Source organism: Miscanthus floridulus, chromosome 1 (genome assembly GCF_019320115.1).
Source record: "Miscanthus floridulus cultivar M001 chromosome 1, ASM1932011v1, whole genome shotgun sequence".
Classification (NCBI taxonomy): Eukaryota; Viridiplantae; Streptophyta; class Magnoliopsida; order Poales; family Poaceae; genus Miscanthus; species Miscanthus floridulus.
Genome location: NC_089580.1, coordinates 159,537,811 through 159,544,968, shown reverse-complemented (window position 1 = coordinate 159,544,968; position 7,158 = coordinate 159,537,811).

Below are 7,158 nucleotides of genomic sequence, written 5' to 3'. Positions count from 1 at the left end.
TAGTAAACTTTAATGACTTATGTTTTATTTGAATTTTGGGTTGAGTGATGACCTTGGGTCATTAGTATAAAATAATTCTTGGTACATAAAGTAAGTGTTTGGGTTTATGAAAAGATTTAGTTAGTTGTAGGTTTGCAACTGTACCGCGAAGGAAAGTTGTATTCAAGTTACTAGCTTTTGCATCCATCGTCAAGCATCATGTTTTATATCTCGCATCATATTAAACATGGCATTGTTACCTCGTGTAGTGAACGAAAGCGAGAATGTGGTAGTCAATCAAGTTGTTGAGGAAGTTAATCCATCTGTTGAGGTCGGATTTGATATCTATGGAACGTCTCCGGAACCTGATTATTCCGACAATCAAGGCAAGCCCCGGATGCATCTAAACCTACCTTGTGTTTTACAAATTTATATCGCTTTTGCTTTTCAATACTGCATTAAGTGATTTGGAGTTGAGTGGAAACCTAATTGGTGCATTACCAACATTGATTTTCCTTATCAACCTTGTTACCCGTTTTAATCCGAGAATGTTAATTATGCTTAGCCATGCTTAGAACGATAAAAGTCGGGTGATTACCTATCACCTGCGAGATAAAAATGGATTTTTGGTTATGACTGGTTATTTATGCTATCATGAGATATGAGCATATAGAGTAATAAATCTAGACCGGGCGGACTCGGTGTGTGAGAGCCACAGGACATGGATGTCGTGTGAGCGGGTTCCTTCCACCTGTGTCGATTAAGAACCGTCCGTTGTTGAATTGCATAAGATGAGACTTTATAGTACTAGCCACATACTCTGGTAAGCCTTCACTTGGCTATTCTATTACGAGAATGGCTACTCGCGCACTGGAAGTAGAGAGATGGCGGGAGTAGCGTGTACCCATGTGGCAATGGGCTGGATTGGTGGAGTACTGTGCTCTCGGGTGGCATGGACCTGTTCTTGTTTTAGAGGACCTAAGGGTAGGTTGGTATATGTAGGTCAAGGACCTGCATATGTCATGTGGTTGGGAATCGCTAGCTGGGTTATAATCGGTTTGAATCGTCATTGCTCCTTGGTTATGGAGACTCAACTCATTGTTCACCATCGTAGTTAATAAATGAAACTTGAGAAAGATTTGAGAAAGGGTTTGATATGAAGTTCATGATCTCAATACGGATCATGGTAGATTCATATATGATTTTGATAAGGATTAAATGTTGAAAGAAAGAATCTTGTTAAAGAGCTTTTACGCAAAAGAACCTTGTTTATTGCTAAAGCCTTACCTTGAATCCCTGAGCCTGCATTCCTGAGTCTTATCAGTTTTTATTTCGGTTAAGTCTTGTTGAGTACTTTTGTACTCAGGGTTCGTTAACCCTTGTTGCAGGTGAGCCTCATGGGCAGGTCTGTCTTGGACCGTGCTGCATGACTGTTGTTCAAATCGATGATAAGTAAATGTGTGGCCCTTAGGCAGGGTACTTTCTTTATGTGTTATGTTTATGTTACTAATGCCACTCCACTACTATGGTTTGTAATAATAATCGTACTTAGTTTGTAAGGTTTGAAACAACTGTTTTGTAAACTAAGTTACTGTAAGACTTTTGCTATTTCATTCTGATGTATATTAATGAATAAACTGTTGCAATACTGCAATGACTCTATAATGGGATCCTGCTCGGAAAATCGTGGATGATTCGGGGTTCCCCGAGGACACCCGACAGTCTTCTTAAGTTACCGAGAACATATGCATAGTCGTCAGAGGTCATTGGACAATGACAGGTGCATGTGGGCCCTATAATTTAGGAGGTTCGGCCACAGTCTACCGCGCCATCCCTCACAGCACGACAGTCCTAGGTAAATATCTCCCACGAGCCACCCTCCCTCTGTCTACCTTAACGCGGTGGATGACTTCCGCGCCGTGCCCTCCTGCCACTCCCAAGTGCTGTCGATGCCTGACCCTCCATTGCCACATCCTTCCCTCCCTTTCCTTCCATTCCTTGGCCGCCTCCCTCCCTCCTCGGCCTTGTTCTAGGTAATGACGTACTTTTTATTTTTGTTTGAATAGTGGATTAAAATATTATGAATGAGAGTTAAGGTTAGGAGGAAAATTATGTTTGGGAACTATGGGCTATGGTTTGGAGGAAGATATTAGTTTGATTTTGTCAATGTTAAGGTTAATTATTTAGTTAGAAGTTTGTTTACCATGTATATTTTTGTTTGCTATAAGTGTTGGTTATATTATTTGAGTTGCAATGCAAATGATTATATTTTACATTAATTTGTGTTGTTTTGATTGATGTTTAATTTGAATCGTTTTATTTGATGGAAGACATGTTTCGGGAGCTGTTGTGGCGAAAACGGGGTCATCCTAGAGAATTGTACCCCGACGAGTCTAGCAAAGATGCTCCTGTCCCTCCTGCCCTCCCTATCCCTAACTATGACCGTGGTCGTTTGGGCGACGTGTTTCAATCGAGACATCCGAACATAGCGGCTTGTTGCTTCTACACATACAGTCGTTTTAATGTAAGTAATTATTTTCGTATGTTTTTTTCTTCATTTGTATTACTAGGTTACTAATATTTTGTTGGAATTTTGTTGTGTAGGTCCATGAGAGGTGCTTTTTCTTTCAGTGGATCGATAGTGCAGACAAGTTTGACCCCAGGTACCTCCTTTTTGACGATTGGTGGAGAGGGCGACATCCACGAGAGCACTTCAAGCGGTGGGTTCCACCTTCCCCTAAGCCCCCTCCTATGACGGTTAAGGAGAAGCACATAGCCACAGTTAGACGACTCGAGGAACCTCTTCTGTGTGATTGTGGAGATCGAGCTATGATAAACCCTGAGAATACGTTGGAGTTTGTGTGTCCAAACAAGCATGAAGTAAGTGCAAAGTGTATGTGTTGAAATGTTGAGCTATATGTGTTCATGTACTAATGTCACCTTATTCAGGTGTTTTCAATGACGAAGTGTCATTTCAAGGAGTAGTTGTATGGTCCTAAGAACCAATGGCCAGAAGAACCGCCAAAGGTTAAGGAAAATAAGAAAGAAAAGGTAATTTACAAAGCACCTCCTGTCATGCGCAAATGTGGTGTTAAAATCCAACTATGGCCTAGTCCCTTTGGAGCTTGGAATAGGCCATTATTACGGCCATATGGTTGACTATGACAAGGTTAGTTATTGGTGTTGAAAACCTGAAATTGTATTTTCTAGATTTTTTGAAGAATCATGATATAATTTTTCATTTGAACAGAGCACTAGGAAATGCAAGTGGAAACCTTATGATGGTCAAGATAAGTTCTTGGATGACTTGAAGGGGATGCAAGTAATTGCATGGAAGAGGGGATATGGATGTGACTATGTCGACTACTTTGTTAAACTATGAAAGAAGAACATGCATGAGTTTGCTAGAAAGAGCGGTATTCGTAACCCGATCGATGTCAGGCTTGACAAATGGGGGTCAGAGAGACGGTGGGCATTAGAGGAGGATAAGGCAAGGAAGGTTGCAATGGAGGAGGAAATAGTACAGATGCAGGTCTTGAATGACCATGTTGCTGCATTGTGTGCAAGTGAGTCATTGGAAGCCTTCTTACTTTCGTTGCCTACTTTTAAATGTACTATAATCGCGTTGGACCATGCCGTAGAGGTGGCCCATGCAAGTTATGTGGAAAACAAATTACATGAGCACAGAACCCGAGCCGGTCGCAACGTTTCTATGTCCGATTGTGTTGGACAATGTGGGGGGTACGACCCCGGATACCCATGGTAGACCATATGGGCTGCGCCCCCAGGGGCGCCCAGCCCACAAGATGAAGCCTTGCAGGGTATGACTCCGCTCGGCTCCTCCCGCAAGACACCGGGAAGATATCGTGAAGATACTACGAGATCTGTTAGGATATGTATGATCCCAAGATTCCTATAATCATTTATTACTTTCCGGTTATCTCTCAGATCTAACCAACTTGTAACTCTGCTCCCTAGACTATATAAGGCGGGCAGGGACCCCCTCCAAATTCACACAATATCATACGATAGCTAATACAAACCAACAGACCATAGGACTAGGGTATTATGTTATACTGACGACCTGAATTTGTCTAACTCGTGTGTCTTTGTTGCCTTCTTGTTATTGATCACACACTTCTCTGCCAATCAATCTACCTTCGTGGGATACCCCTCGGAGGACTACCAACGATATTCTATCGACAGTTGGCACGCCAGGTAGGGGTCTATGTGTTGTTTCCTTGTCAAACAAGATGGCTTTTTCCATAGGCTCTTCGTTCCTCCTGTGGCCCGGCCAGATCTTCACGGTCAGATCGATCTCGTGGATCATCAACACTGATGGAGTCAGAGAGCTCCTTGAGCCGGTGCAGATCGATTCTGCGTCGATCACCCCTGCACCTACAACTACAGATCTAATCTTGGAACCACCTCTGAGGTTACCTTCATCAACAACTCGCCGCCCGCTTTCTCGCTACCAGAGGAGGTAGATCAACAATGACGATCTGGTCGCATCCATCGATCAGGTTGGTCTGAAGCTTGCCGATTGCCTCTCCGTCACCTAATTGACTTTGGACACTCTGGTCCAGTGCCGACCATCCTCCGATACAGATCTGCCGAAGGTTGCTCAGAAAACTCCAGGAGTTGCGGCTCTGCCCTTTGGGCTCACCAACGTCGCCACCACCTTCCAAGACACCCTAAGGGGCAAATTGCCGACCAAGGAGGGGACGTCCATCCTCACGCCGACTAGATTGTTGACCAACCCCCACCGGCCATCAACATGCTCCACATCTGTCGACGCTCTGGAGCGTCCCTCCAGACCATCCCGAAGGAGAATCCGGGCTTCAAGTGCTAGGGCTCTACGGAGACCCTCGCCGAAACCTTCACCGAGCAACTTCCTCTCCCTCCATTCCGTGGTGGCACAATCTTCAACATCAGCGTCGACAGCCCCCCTCGGAATGGCGAAATTGAGGAGGAACGCGTCGCTCGTGAGAACCAGAACGTCAACCGCACACAATGCCGAGCAAACAAGATTACCCTTGCGATGGCTGAGTAGCAGCTTGATTCACAAGGAAGGCTGCTCCAGCGCAACCTCGATGATGAGTTTCTTCGCATTGACGGCCACAACATCTACATGACTCCAAGCGCCAACCTGGCCATGGCCGCCATTGAGCTTGAACGGCTCCAGCAGACACCAGAGGTCGCTAGGGTCACCGTAATGCTCAAAGCGGCGCATTGTCAGGTCAATGAGATCCGCCAGGATCAGAGACCTTCCTACTCCATAACCTCGATTCGCTGATCAGTCGCCACAAGATCCGATCGCCGCCCAAGTTGCTTCACCAACTAGCGCCACGGTGATAGGCAACCCCTATAGGGCGGAGCCAGGGGAGACCACATTGAACATCACCGCCAACCCCGACCAGGAGGTCGACCAGGACATCTGAGTGCACCTCAACAATCTCCGAGATGCAAGATGATGTATCGACGAAAGCCGCTTCGGTCGCCATGAAGACGAAGTACACCGCCGCCAGGTGTATGAGCAAGAGTACGGTAACCCAAACTCAGCTCTCGTGCCGCTCGCTAACAGCAACGCTATAGACGACGACACCGACAACCCCGAGGGGCCTCTAGCATTCACAAGGCACTCCGAACACTCTAGTGGCCCTGTGGTTTCAAGATCACTAGGGTCGAGCCCTACAAAGGAAGGATGAACCCGACACAGTGGCTGTAGACTTACGCCACTGCTGTCCGCACCACCGGAGGAGACACCAGTGTCATGGTGAACTATCTTCCCATCATGCTTATGCCAGCCACCATGAGCTGGTTTATAAGCCTTACCTCGGACTCTATTGGATCCTGGGAAGAGCTGAAAAAAGTCTTCACCGACAATTATATGGCTACATGTACTCGATCGTACACCAAGCATGATCTGAACCGTATCAACCAGAAGCCATCTAAGCTCCTCCGTAGCTACATTCGATGCTTTTCCGAGATGAGGAATTCTATTCCCAATATCACAAAAGCTGAGGTCATCACCGCCTTCATCTAAGGACTCCACCACTGCGAGCTTTGCTCCAAGTTTAACCACAAGCCACCTACCGGGATTGGCGAGATGATCACGACCGCTAACCAGCACGCCGACACCAAGGAAGCCGAGGTGTGCTTCAATGAGGATGCGGGCACTCATCGCCCAACACACCGTTACGACGATCGCCTTAATGACCGACGCCACAACGACCGCTGCTACGACGACCGAAGTTACCATCGTGACAGCGGTTGTGATCGGCTTAAAGGACCCAAGCCTGGCCAAAATCGCCGCCGCCGGCCAGACCACATTGTCACCGCCATCAATGAACCTCGGGCCAAGTGCAACTATGATGAGTAATATAAGAAGATCCTCGATAGCCCATGCCCTCTCCATAAGAACACCAAGCATAAGATGAAGAACTACATCGGGTTGGCTAAGGAGTTTTAGGACAAAAAGCTAGACGACGACACCAACGACGGAGCCAGAGGCCACCGACCACCTAGGGGCAATGACAATACCTTCTAGGACCACAATAAGGTGGTTTCCTCCATCTTCAGGGGCCTCACCTCTACCAGGAGCAAAAGGGAACGGAAGCTCACCGCACGACAGGTGCTCACCGTCACTATGGAAGATGCCATCGCCAACCCTAGCTATCGCCCATGGTCCGAGGTCCCTATCACCTTCAGCAAGGCTGACCAGTGGGCAGACATTCCCTATACAGGGCGTTTCCCCCTCGTCCTTGATGCAACCATCCAGAAGGTGCTTTTTAGAAAAGTGCTCGTCGATGGTGGGAGCACTCTGAATCTCCTCTTCGCTAGAGCCCTAAAGGAGCTAGGCCTCGGGTTAGCACATCTCATACCCTCTAACTCCTTTTGGGGTGTGGTACCTGGTAGGGCCTCCAAACCGCTTGGAGAGATCACCCTACCAGTACAGTTCGGCATGGCAAGCAACTACCGCGTCGAACACATCAATTTCTACGTCACCGACTTCAACACCGCCTACCACACCATACTTGGTCGGCCAGCTCTGACCAAGTTCATGGCTATACCACACTATGCGTAACTAGTGCTGAAGATGCCTTCGCCAGTAGGAGTTCTGGCCCTACAGGCTAACCTCTCCATCGCCTACGCCTGCGAGACAGAGAGTCTCGCCCT